Consider the following 14319-nt stretch of genomic DNA (forward strand, 5'->3'; position numbering starts at 1 on the left):
CGGCAAAACGTTGACAATGATGCCCTTGGCCAAAAAGGGCGTATGCGTTTTTTCCTGAATATATTCAGGAAAAAACGCATACGCCCTTTTTGGCCAACCAAGCAAGCCGGAAAGGCAAATCGGCGCTACAAAGAAGTCTCGCTTGCCAGCGGTCAAAAGGGCCATGCTGAAAAAAGTGTAAAAACCAGAAATGCAGGACAGGCCATGGAGACACGGGAGCCTTGCTACGCTGATGGGCGGGATGGAAATTGCCAACAGCCACTCTGGAGAAGTGTACGCTGCGTCCTGAAACATGGAATAGACACAGCTGAGAGAGCATAGGGCACTTCCACTCATGGGCGTAGAAATCGGGAAACCTAAAAATCAACAAGACACAGGCACCCCAAACTTTAGGGCTGCTCTGTTTCCAAGAACCTCCACTTCGGTACACCTGAAATATCCCAGGAAAGAGAAAAATGGATAAAGAAGTTGTGGTACTTATGCACAATGGAATATCACTCAGCCATGAAATCAGTGTCATAAGGCTAGTAGCAGCATGATGAGTGGATTTAGGGACGATGACTCTAAGTGAAGTAAGTCACACAGAAAAGGACACTTATCCCAAGATATCACTTATAGGGGGAATGTCAACATCGCTACACCTGAACTGAATTCCAAAACAGAACAGAGTCACACGTTTAGAAAACACACTATGGCTGCTTAACGGGAAAGGTGAGGCGGGGTGATGCATAAAACAAGGGTTTGAAATTAGCTCACATACCGTTCCACAAGCCAAATATGTAATAGACAAGACCTACTCCCTGCTCAGTGAACTGGACTCAACACCCCCTATTCACCACCCAAGAATATATCTGACTAGTAAGAGTCTTTAAACCTATGTATTGATATCTCTCTGGAAGTGAATCAAGAGGGTGTAAAGCGGCACAAACACAGCAGGGAAAAGCAGCTAAACCCCATTATAAAAATAGATTACTTAAAAAAAAAACCCCATAAAACAAAGACAGTGAAAGAGAGAGAAATTCTTACAAAACCCGTTCAGGGGCTCTGATGCAACCTGGATTGACCATATCTAGACCCACAGCTGGATGAGACATAAGGCTGGACACTCTTGGGGCTGAGAGGATTGGTGAGGTTGGGTGAGCAAACGCAGACCCTTTAAAGTAATAGTGCGTGGTACCCATGCCATGGGTCCCAAATCTCCAGGTTCAAGGGCATCTTCCTACATCGAAAACATGCCTGGGAAACCCAGAAGATGGTACACCGTGTGATCGGGAAAGGTTTCTAAAACGCACCTCATTTCTCCTCTCCTTGTGCTCGGGTTCGCCATTCCAGCCGCTTCACTAACAATCTCCCTACTTGGAGAATCGGCACCGTTGACCTCCTGTTTCGTACAGGTCGCAATTTGTCCTGAGGATGAACGGGAAGAGGGGGAACCAATGAGAGACTAGCTCTAGGTGTTGGGACAGGCACAGGTCACTCTATTTTCCCATCAGGAAGAAGAATGAACCACAGGCTCAGCCTGCCCCCCGGAACCAGAATAGGGCCTGAAGCAATCCTGCGCTTTTGCGGCCAGCTCCCAAAAAAGCGAGTTGACAAATGGAGCTCAGGGGCACTGCAATTCACAAACCTGCAGAGTTCGAAATGATGACTCTCGTCCACAAATATATTGAGGGAAGGCAACGAAGAGGATTTGAAAGCAAGGCAGAATTGCAGGAAACAGAATTCAGGAGGTAGATTCGACTCGCCTTGAAAGCACATGAGGAGCGGCAAAACGTTGACAATGATGCCCTTGGCCAAAAAGGGCGTATGCGTTTTTTCCTGAATATATTCAGGAAAAAACGCATACGCCCTTTTTGGCCAACCAAGCAAGCCGGAAAGGCAAATCGGCGCTACAAAGAAGTCTCGCTTGCCAGCGGTCAAAAGGGCCATGCTGAAAAAAGTGTAAAAACCAGAAATGCAGGACAGGCCATGGAGACACGGGAGCCTTGCTACGCTGATGGGCGGGATGGAAATTGCCAACAGCCACTCTGGAGAAGTGTACGCTGCGTCCTGAAACATGGAATAGACACAGCTGAGAGAGCATAGGGCACTTCCACTCATGGGCGTAGAAATCGGGAAACCTAAAAATCAACAAGACACAGGCACCCCAAACTTTAGGGCTGCTCTGTTTCCAAGAACCTCCACTTCGGTACACCTGAAATATCCCAGGAAAGAGAAAAATGGATAAAGAAGTTGTGGTACTTATGCACAATGGAATATCACTCAGCCATGAAATCAGTGTCATAAGGCTAGTAGCAGCATGATGAGTGGATTTAGGGACGATGACTCTAAGTGAAGTAAGTCACACAGAAAAGGACACTTATCCCAAGATATCACTTATAGGGGGAATGTCAACATCGCTACACCTGAACTGAATTCCAAAACAGAACAGAGTCACACGTTTAGAAAACACACTATGGCTGCTTAACGGGAAAGGTGAGGCGGGGTGATGCATAAAACAAGGGTTTGAAATTAGCTCACATACCGTTCCACAAGCCAAATATGTAATAGACAAGACCTACTCCCTGCTCAGTGAACTGGACTCAACACCCCCTATTCACCACCCAAGAATATATCTGACTAGTAAGAGTCTTTAAACCTATGTATTGATATCTCTCTGGAAGTGAATCAAGAGGGTGTAAAGCGGCACAAACACAGCAGGGAAAAGCAGCTAAACCCCATTATAAAAATAGATTACTTAAAAAAAAAACCCCATAAAACAAAGACAGTGAAAGAGAGAGAAATTCTTACAAAACCCGTTCAGGGGCTCTGATGCAACCTGGATTGACCATATCTAGACCCACAGCTGGATGAGACATAAGGCTGGACACTCTTGGGGCTGAGAGGATTGGTGAGGTTGGGTGAGCAAACGCAGACCCTTTAAAGTAATAGTGCGTGGTACCCATGCCATGGGTCCCAAATCTCCAGGTTCAAGGGCATCTTCCTACATCGAAAACATGCCTGGGAAACCCAGAAGATGGTACACCGTGTGATCGGGAAAGGTTTCTAAAACGCACCTCATTTCTCCTCTCCTTGTGCTCGGGTTCGCCATTCCAGCCGCTTCACTAACAATCTCCCTACTTGGAGAATCAGCACCGTTGACCTCCTGTTTCGTACAGGTCGCAATTTGTCCTGAGGATGAACGGGAAGAGGGGGAACCAATGAGAGACTAGCTCTAGGTGTTGGGACAGGCACAGGTCACTCTATTTTCCCATCAGGAAGAAGAATGAACCACAGGCTCAGCCTGCCCCCCGGAACCAGAATAGGGCCTGAAGCAATCCTGCGCTTTTGCGGCCAGCTCCCAAAAAAGCGAGTTGACAAATGGAGCTCAGGGGCACTGCAATTCACAAACCTGCAGAGTTCGAAATGATGACTCTCGTCCACAAATATATTGAGGGAAGGCAACGAAGAGGATTTGAAAGCAAGGCAGAATTGCAGGAAACAGAATTCAGGAGGTAGATTCGACTCGCCTTGAAAGCACATGAGGAGCGGCAAAACGTTGACAATGATGCCCTTGGCCAAAAAGGGCGTATGCGTTTTTTCCTGAATATATTCAGGAAAAAACGCATACGCCCTTTTTGGCCAACCAAGCAAGCCGGAAAGGCAAATCGGCGCTACAAAGAAGTCTCGCTTGCCAGCGGTCAAAAGGGCCATGCTGAAAAAAGTGTAAAAACCAGAAATGCAGGACAGGCCATGGAGACACGGGAGCCTTGCTACGCTGATGGGCGGGATGGAAATTGCCAACAGCCACTCTGCAGAAGTGTACGCTGCGTCCTGAAACATGGAATAGACACAGCTGAGAGAGCATAGGGCACTTCCACTCATGGGCGTAGAAATCGGAAAACCTAAAAATCAATAACACACAGGCACCCCAAAGTTTAGGGCTGCTCTGTTTCCAAGAACCTCCACTTCGGTACACCTGAAATATCCCAGGAAAGAGAAAAATGGATAAAGAAGTTGTGGTACTTATGCACAATGGAATATCACTCAGCCATGAAATCAGTGTCATAAGGCTAGTAGCAGCATGATGAGTGGATTTAGGGACGATGACTCTAAGTGAAGTAAGTCACACAGAAAAGGACACTTATCCCAAGATATCACTTATAGGGGGAATGTCAACATCGCTACACCTGAACTGAATTCCAAAACAGAACAGAGTCACACGTTTAGAAAACACACTATGGCTGCTTAACGGGAAAGGTGAGGCGGGGTGATGCATAAAACAAGGGTTTGAAATTAGCTCACATACCGTTCCACAAGCCAAATATGTAATAGACAAGACCTACTCCCTGCTCAGTGAACTGGACTCAACACCCCCTATTCACCACCCAAGAATATATCTGACTAGTAAGAGTCTTTAAACCTATGTATTGATATCTCTCTGGAAGTGAATCAAGAGGGTGTAAAGCGGCACAAACACAGCAGGGAAAAGCAGCTAAACCCCATTATAAAAATAGATTACTTAAAAAAAAAAAACCCATAAAACAAAGACAGTGAAAGAGAGAGAAATTCTTACAAAACCCGTTCAGGGGCTCTGATGCAACCTGGATTGACCATATCTAGACCCACAGCTGGATGAGACATAAGGCTGGACACTCTTGGGGCTGAGAGGATTGGTGAGGTTGGGTGAGCAAACGCAGACCCTTTAAAGTAATAGTGCGTGGTACCCATGCCATGGGTCCCAAATCTCCAGGTTCAAGGGCATCTTCCTACATCGAAAACATGCCTGGGAAACCCAGAAGATGGTACACCGTGTGATCGGGAAAGGTTTCTAAAACGCACCTCATTTCTCCTCTCCTTGTGCTCGGGTTCGCCATTCCAGCCGCTTCACTAACAATCTCCCTACTTGGAGAATCAGCACCGTTGACCTCCTGTTTCGTACAGGTCGCAATTTGTCCTGAGGATGAACGGGAAGAGGGGGAACCAATGAGAGACTAGCTCTAGGTGTTGGGACAGGCACAGGTCACTCTATTTTCCCATCAGGAAGAAGAATGAACCACAGGCTCAGCCTGCCCCCCGGAACCAGAATAGGGCCTGAAGCAATCCTGCGCTTTTGCGGCCAGCTCCCAAAAAAGCGAGTTGACAAATGGAGCTCAGGGGCACTGCAATTCACAAACCTGCAGAGTTCGAAATGATGACTCTCGTCCACAAATATATTGAGGGAAGGCAACGAAGAGGATTTGAAAGCAAGGCAGAATTGCAGGAAACAGATTTCAGGAGGTAGATTCGACTCGCCTTGAAAGCACATGAGGAGCGGCAAAACGTTGACAATGATGCCCTTGGCCAAAAAGGGCGTATGCGTTTTTTCCTGAATATATTCAGGAAAAAACGCATACGCCCTTTTTGGCCAACCAAGCAAGCCGGAAAGGCAAATCGGCGCTACAAAGAAGTCTCGCTTGCCAGCGGTCAAAAGGGCCATGCTGAAAAAAGTGTAAAAACCAGAAATGCAGGACAGGCCATGGAGACACGGGAGCCTTGCTACGCTGATGGGCGGGATGGAAATTGCCAACAGCCACTCTGGAGAAGTGTACGCTGCGTCCTGAAACATGGAATAGACACAGCTGAGAGAGCATAGGGCACTTCCACTCATGGGCGTAGAAATCGGGAAACCTAAAAATCAACAACACACAGGCACCCCAAAGTTTAGGGCTGCTCTGTTTCCAAGAACCTCCACTTCGGTACGCCTTAAATATCCCAGGAAAGAGAAAAATGGATAAAGAAGTTGTGGTACTTATGCACAATGGAATATCACTCAGCCATGAAATCAGTGTCATAAGGCTAGTAGCAGCATGATGAGTGGATTTAGGGACGATGACTCTAAGTGAAGTAAGTCACACAGAAAAGGACACTTATCCCAAGATATCACTTATAGAGGGAATGTCAACATCGCTACACCTGAACTGACTTCCAAAACAGAACAGAGTCACACGTTTAGAAAACACACTATGGCTGCTTAACGGGAAAGGTGAGGCGGGGTGATGCATAAAACAAGGGTTTGAAATTAGCTCACATACCGTTCCACAAGCCAAATATGTAATAGACAAGACCTACTCCCTGCTCAGTGAACTGGACTCAACACCCCCTATTCACCACCCAAGAATATATCTGACTAGTAAGAGTCTTTAAACCTATGTATTGATATCTCTCTGGAAGTGAATCAAGAGGGTGTAAAGCGGCATAAACACAGCAGGGAAAAGCAGCTAAACCCCATTATAAAAATAGATTACTTAAAAAAAAAACCCCATAAAACAAAGACAGTGAAAGAGAGAGAAATTCTTACAAAATCCGTTCAGGGGCTCTGATGCAACCTGGATTAACCATATCTAGACCCACAGCTGGATGAGACATAAGGCTGGACACTCTTGGGGCTGAGAGGATTGGTGAGGTTGGGTGAGCAAACGCAGACCCTTTAAAGTAATAGTGCGTGGTACCCATGCCATGGGTCCCAAATCTCCAGGTTCAAGGGCATCTTCCTACATCGAAAACATGCCTGGGAAACCCAGAAGATGGTACACCGTGTGATCGGGAAAGGTTTCTAAAACGCACCTCATTTCTCCTCTCCTTGTGCTCGGGTTCGCCATTCCAGCCGCTTCACTAACAATCTCCCTACTTGGAGAATCGGCACCGTTGACCTCCTGTTTCGTACAGGTCGCAATTTGTCCTGAGGATGAACGGGAAGAGGGGGAACCAATGAGAGACTAGCTCTAGGTGTTGGGACAGGCACAGGTCACTCTATTTTCCCATCAGGAAGAAGAATGAACCACAGGCTCAGCCTGCCCCCCGGAACCAGAATAGGGCCTGAAGCAATCCTGCGCTTTTGCGGCCAGCTCCCAAAAAAGCGAGTTGACAAATGGAGCTCAGGGGCACTGCAATTCACAAACCTGCAGAGTTCGAAATGATGACTCTCGTCCACAAATATATTGAGGGAAGGCAACGAAGAGGATTTGAAAGCAAGGCAGAATTGCAGGAAACAGATTTCAGGAGGTAGATTCGACTCGCCTTGAAAGCACATGAGGAGCGGCAAAACGTTGACAATGATGCCCTTGGCCAAAAAGGGCGTATGCGTTTTTTCCTGAATATATTCAGGAAAAAACGCATACGCCCTTTTTGGCCAACCAAGCAAGCCGGAAAGGCAAATCGGCGCTACAAAGAAGTCTCGCTTGCCAGCGGTCAAAAGGGCCATGCTGAAAAAAGTGTAAAAACCAGAAATGCAGGACAGGCCATGGAGACACGGGAGCCTTGCTACGCTGATGGGCGGGATGGAAATTGCCAACAGCCACTCTGGAGAAGTGTACGCTGCGTCCTGAAACATGGAATAGACACAGCTGAGAGAGCATAGGGCACTTCCACTCATGGGCGTAGAAATCGGGAAACCTAAAAATCAACAAGACACAGGCAGCCCAAACTTTAGGGCTGCTCTGTTTCCAAGAACCTCCACTTCGGTACACCTGAAATATCCCAGGAAAGAGAAAAATGGATAAAGAAGTTGTGGTACTTATGCACAATGGAATATCACTCAGCCATGAAATCAGTGTCATAAGGCTAGTAGCAGCATGATGAGTGGATTTAGGGACGATGACTCTAAGTGAAGTAAGTCACACAGAAAAGGACACTTATCCCAAGATATCACTTATAGGGGGAATGTCAACATCGCTACACCTGAACTGAATTCGAAAACAGAACAGAGTCACACGTTTAGAAAACACACTATGGCTGCTTAACGGGAAAGGTGAGGCGGGGTGATGCATAAAACAAGGGTTTGAAATTAGCTCACATACCGTTCCACAAGCCAAATATGTAATAGACAAGACCTACTCCCTGCTCAGTGAACTGGACTCAACACCCCCTATTCACCACCCAAGAATATATCTGACTAGTAAGAGTCTTTAAACCTATGTATTGATATCTCTCTGGAAGTGAATCAAGAGGGTGTAAAGCGGCACAAACACAGCAGGGAAAAGCAGCTAAACCCCATTATAAAAATAGATTACTTAAAAAAAAAACCCCATAAAACAAAGACAGTGAAAGAGAGAGAAATTCTTACAAAATCCGTTCAGGGGCTCTGATGCAACCTGGATTGACCATATCTAGACCCACAGCTGGATGAGACATAAGGCTGGACACTCTTGGGGCTGAGAGGATTGGTGAGGTTGGGTGAGCAAACGCAGACCCTTTAAAGTAATAGTGCGTGGTACCCATGCCATGGGTCCCAAATCTCCAGGTTCAAGGGCATCTTCCTACATCGAAAACATGCCTGGGAAACCCAGAAGATGGTACACCGTGTGATCGGGAAAGGTTTCTAAAACGCACCTCATTTCTCCTCTCCTTGTGCTCGGGTTCGCCATTCCAGCCGCTTCACTAACAATCTCCCTACTTGGAGAATCGGCACCGTTGACCTCCTGTTTCGTACAGGTCGCAATTTGTCCTGAGGATGAACGGGAAGAGGGGGAACCAATGAGAGACTAGCTCTAGGTGTTGGGACAGGCACAGGTCACTCTATTTTCCCATCAGGAAGAAGAATGAACCACAGGCTCAGCCTGCCCCCCGGAACCAGAATAGGGCCTGAAGCAATCCTGCGCTTTTGCGGCCAGCTCCCAAAAAAGCGACTTGACAAATGGAGCTCAGGGGCACTGCAATTCACAAACCTGCAGAGTTCGAAATGATGACTCTCGTCCACAAATATATTGAGGGAAGGCAACGAAGAGGATTTGAAAGCAAGGCAGAATTGCAGGAAACAGAATTCAGGAGGTAGATTCGACTCGCCTTGAAAGCACATGAGGAGCGGCAAAGCGTTGACAATGATGCCCTTGGCCAAAAAGGGCGTATGCGTTTCTTCCTGAATATATTCAGGAAAAAACGCATACGCCCTTTTTGGCCAACCAAGCAAGCCGGAAAGGCAAATCGGCGCTACAAAGAAGTCTCGCTTGCCAGCGGTCAAAAGGGCCATGCTGAAAAAAGTGTAAAAACCAGAAATGCAGGACAGGCCATGGAGACACGGGAGCCTTGCTACGCTGATGGGCGGGATGGAAATTGCCAACAGCCACTCTGGAGAAGTGTACGCTGCGTCCTGAAACATGGAATAGACACAGCTGAGAGAGCATAGGGCACTTCCACTCATGGGCGTAGAAATCGGGAAACCTAAAAATCAACAAGACACAGGCAGCCCAAACTTTAGGGCTGCTCTGTTTCCAAGAACCTCCACTTCGGTACACCTGAAATATCCCAGGAAAGAGAAAAATGGATAAAGAACTTGTGGTACTTATGCACAATGGAATATCACTCAGCCATGAAATCAGTGTCATAAGGCTAGTAGCAGCATGATGAGTGGATTTAGGGACGATGACTCTAAGTGAAGTAAGTCACACAGAAAAGGACACTTATCCCAAGATATCACTTATAGGGGGAATGTCAACATCGCTACACCTGAACTGACTTCCAAAACAGAACAGAGTCACACGTTTAGAAAACACACTATGGCTGCTTAACGGGAAAGGTGAGGCGGGGTGATGCATAAAACAAGGGTTTGAAATTAGCTCACATACCGTTCCACAAGCCAAATATGTAATAGACAAGACCTACTCCCTGCTCAGTGAACTGGACTCAACACCCCCTATTCACCACCCAAGAATATATCTGACTAGTAAGAGTCTTTAAACCTATGTATTGATATCTCTCTGGAAGTGAATCAAGAGGGTGTAAAGCGGCACAAACACAGCAGGGAAAAGCAGCTAAACCCCATTATAAAAATAGATTACTTAAAAAAAAACCCCATAAAACAAAGACAGTGAAAGAGAGAGAAATTCTTACAAAACCCGTTCAGGGGCTCTGATGCAACCTGGATTGACCATATCTAGACCCACAGCTGGATGAGACATAAGGCTGGACACTCTTGGGGCTGAGAGGATTGGTGAGGTTGGGTGAGCAAACGCAGACCCTTTAAAGTAATAGTGCGTGGTACCCATGCCATGGGTCCCAAATCTCCAGGTTCAAGGGCATCTTCCTACATCGAAAACATGCCTGGGAAACCCAGAAGATGGTACACCGTGTGATCGGGAAAGGTTTCTAAAACGCACCTCATTTCTCCTCTCCTTGTGCTCGGGTTCGCCATTCCAGCCGCTTCACTAACAATCTCCCTACTTGGAGAATCAGCACCGTTGACCTCCTGTTTCGTACAGGTCGCAATTTGTCCTGAGGATGAACGGGAAGAGGGGGAACCAATGAGAGACTAGCTCTAGGTGTTGGGACAGGCACAGGTCACTCTATTTTCCCATCAGGAAGAAGAATGAACCACAGGCTCAGCCTGCCCCCCGGAACCAGAATAGGGCCTGAAGCAATCCTGCGCTTTTGCGGCCAGCTCCCAAAAAAGCGAGTTGACAAATGGAGCTCAGGGGCACTGCAATTCACAAACCTGCAGAGTTAGAAATGATGACTCTCGTCCACAAATATATTGAGGGAAGGCAACGAAGAGGATTTGAAAGCAAGGCAGAATTGCAGGAAACAGAATTCAGGAGGTAGATTCGACTCGCCTTGAAAGCACATGAGGAGCGGCAAAACGTTGACAATGATGCCCTTGGCCAAAAAGGGCGTATGCGTTTTTTCCTGAATATATTCAGGAAAAAACGCATACGCCCTTTTTGGCCAACCAAGCAAGCCGGAAAGGCAAATCGGCGCTACAAAGAAGTCTCGCTTGCCAGCGGTCAAAAGGGCCATGCTGAAAAAAGTGTAAAAACCAGAAATGCAGGACAGGCCATGGAGACACGGGAGCCTTGCTACGCTGATGGGCGGGATGGAAATTGCCAACAGCCACTCTGGAGAAGTGTACGCTGCGTCCTGAAACATGGAATAGACACAGCTGAGAGAGCATAGGGCACTTCCACTCATGGGCGTAGAAATCGGGAAACCTAAAAATCAACAAGACACAGGCACCCCAAACTTTAGGGCTGCTCTGTTTCCAAGAACCTCCACTTCGGTACACCTGAAATATCCCAGGAAAGAGAAAAATGGATAAAGAAGTTGTGGTACTTATGCACAATGGAATATCACTCAGCCATGAAATCAGTGTCATAAGGCTAGTAGCAGCATGATGAGTGGATTTAGGGACGATGACTCTAAGTGAAGTAAGTCACACAGAAAAGGACACTTATCCCAAGATATCACTTATAGGGGGAATGTCAACATCGCTACACCTGAACTGAATTCCAAAACAGAACAGAGTCACACGTTTAGAAAACACACTATGGCTGCTTAACGGGAAAGGTGAGGCGGGGTGATGCATAAAACAAGGGTTTGAAATTAGCTCACATACCGTTCCACAAGCCAAATATGTAATAGACAAGACCTACTCCCTGCTCAGTGAACTGGACTCAACACCCCCTATTCACCACCCAAGAATATATCTGACTAGTAAGAGTCTTTAAACCTATGTATTGATATCTCTCTGGAAGTGAATCAAGAGGGTGTAAAGCAGCACAAACAGAGCAGGGAAAAGCAGCTAAACCCCATTATAAAAATAGATTACTTAAAAAAAAAAACCCCATAAAACAAAGACAGTGAAAGAGAGAGAAATTCTTACAAAACCCGTTCAGGGGCTCTGATGCAACCTGGATTGACCATATCTAGACCCACAGCTGGATGAGACATAAGGCTGGACACTCTTGGGGCTGAGAGGATTGGTGAGGTTGGGTGAGCAAACGCAGACCCTTTAAAGTAATAGTGCGTGGTACCCATGCCATGGGTCCCAAATCTCCAGGTTCAAGGGCATCTTCCTACATCGAAAACATGCCTGGGAAACCCAGAAGATGGTACACCGTGTGATCGGGAAAGGTTTCTAAAACGCACCTCATTTCTCCTCTCCTTGTGCTCGGGTTCGCCATTCCAGCCGCTTCACTAACAATCTACCTACTTGGAGAATCGGCACCGTTGACCTCCTGTTTCGTACAGGTCGCAATTTGTCCTGAGGATGAACGGGAAGAGGGGGAACCAATGAGAGACTAGCTCTAGGTGTTGGGACAGGCACAGGTCACTCTATTTTCCCATCAGGAAGAAGAATGAACCACAGGCTCAGCCTGCCCCCCGGAACCAGAATAGGGCCTGAAGCAATCCTGCGCTTTTGCGGCCAGCTCCCAAAAAAGCGAGTTGACAAATGGAGCTCAGGGGCACTGCAATTCACAAACCTGCAGAGTTCGAAATGATGACTCTCGTCCACAAATATATTGAGGGAAGGCAACGAAGAGGATTTGAAAGCAAGGCAGAATTGCAGGAAACAGAATTCTGGAGGTAGATTCGACTCGCCTTGAAAGCACATGAGGAGCGGCAAAACGTTGACAATGATGCCCTTGGCCAAAAAGGGCGTATGCGTTTTTTCCTGAATATATTCAGGAAAAAACGCATACGCCCTTTTTGGCCAACCAAGCAAGCCGGAAAGGCAAATCGGCGCTACAAAGAAGTCTCGCTTGCCAGCGGTCAAAAGGGCCATGCTGAAAAAAGTGTAAAAACCAGAAATGCAGGACAGGCCATGGAGACACGGGAGCCTTGCTACGCTGATGGGCGGGATGGAAATTGCCAACAGCCACTCTGGAGAAGTGTACGCTGCGTCCTGAAACATGGAATAGACACAGCTGAGAGAGCATAGGGCACTTCCACTCATGGGCGTAGAAATCGGGAAACCTAAAAATCAACAAGACACAGGCACCCCAAACTTTAGGGCTGCTCTGTTTCCAAGAACCTCCACTTCGGTACACCTGAAATATCCCAGGAAAGAGAAAAATGGATAAAGAAGTTGTGGTACTTATGCACAATGGAATATCACTCAGCCATGAAATCAGTGTCATAAGGCTAGTAGCAGCATGATGAGTGGATTTAGGGACGATGACTCTAAGTGAAGTAAGTCACACAGAAAAGGACACTTATCCCAAGATATCACTTATAGGGGGAATGTCAACATCGCTACACCTGAACTGAATTCCAAAACAGAACAGAGTCACACGTTTAGAAAACACACTATGGCTGCTTAACGGGAAAGGTGAGGCGGGGTGATGCATAAAACAAGGGTTTGAAATTAGCTCACATACCGTTCCACAAGCCAAATATGTAATAGACAAGACCTACTCCCTGCTCAGTGAACTGGACTCAACACCCCCTATTCACCACCCAAGAATATATCTGACTAGTAAGAGTCTTTAAACCTATGTATTGATATCTCTCTGGAAGTGAATCAAGAGGGTGTAAAGCGGCACAAACACAGCAGGGAAAAGCAGCTAAACCCCATTATAAAAATAGATTACTTAAAAAAAAAAAAACCCATAAAACAAAGACAGTGAAAGAGAGAGAAATTCTTACAAAACCCGTTCAGGGGCTCTGATGCAACCTGGATTGACCATATCTAGACCCACAGCTGGATGAGACATAAGGCTGGACACTCTTGGGGCTGAGAGGATTGGTGAGGTTGGGTGAGCAAACGCAGACCCTTTAAAGTAATAGTGCGTGGTACCCATGCCATGGGTCCCAAATCTCCAGGTTCAAGGGCATCTTCCTACATCGAAAACATGCCTGGGAAACCCAGAAGATGGTACACCGTGTGATCGGGAAAGGTTTCTAAAACGCACCTCATTTCTCCTCTCCTTGTGCTCGGGTTCGCCATTCCAGCCGCTTCACTAACAATCTCCCTACTTGGAGAATCAGCACCGTTGACCTCCTGTTTCGTACAGGTCGCAATTTGTCCTGAGGATGAACGGGAAGAGGGGGAACCAATGAGAGACTAGCTCTAGGTGTTGGGACAGGCACAGGTCACTCTATTTTCCCATCAGGAAGAAGAATGAACCACAGGCTCAGCCTGCCCCCCGGAACCAGAATAGGGCCTGAAGCAATCCTGCGCTTTTGCGGCCAGCTCCCAAAAAAGCGAGTTGACAAATGGAGCTCAGGGGCACTGCAATTCACAAACCTGCAGAGTTCGAAATGATGACTCTCGTCCACAAATATATTGAGGGAAGGCAACGAAGAGGATTTGAAAGCAAGGCAGAATTGCAGGAAACAGATTTCAGGAGGTAGATTCGACTCGCCTTGAAAGCACATGAGGAGCGGCAAAACGTTGACAATGATGCCCTTGGCCAAAAAGGGCGTATGCGTTTTTTCCTGAATATATTCAGGAAAAAACGCATACGCCCTTTTTGGCCAACCAAGCAAGCCGGAAAGGCAAATCGGCGCTACAAAGAAGTCTCGCTTGCCAGCGGTCAAAAGGGCCATGCTGAAAAAAGTGTAAAAACCAGAAATGCAGGACAGGCC

Source organism: Eubalaena glacialis, chromosome 8, assembly GCF_028564815.1.
Source record: "Eubalaena glacialis isolate mEubGla1 chromosome 8, mEubGla1.1.hap2.+ XY, whole genome shotgun sequence".
Lineage (NCBI taxonomy): Eukaryota > Metazoa > Chordata > Mammalia > Artiodactyla > Balaenidae > Eubalaena > Eubalaena glacialis.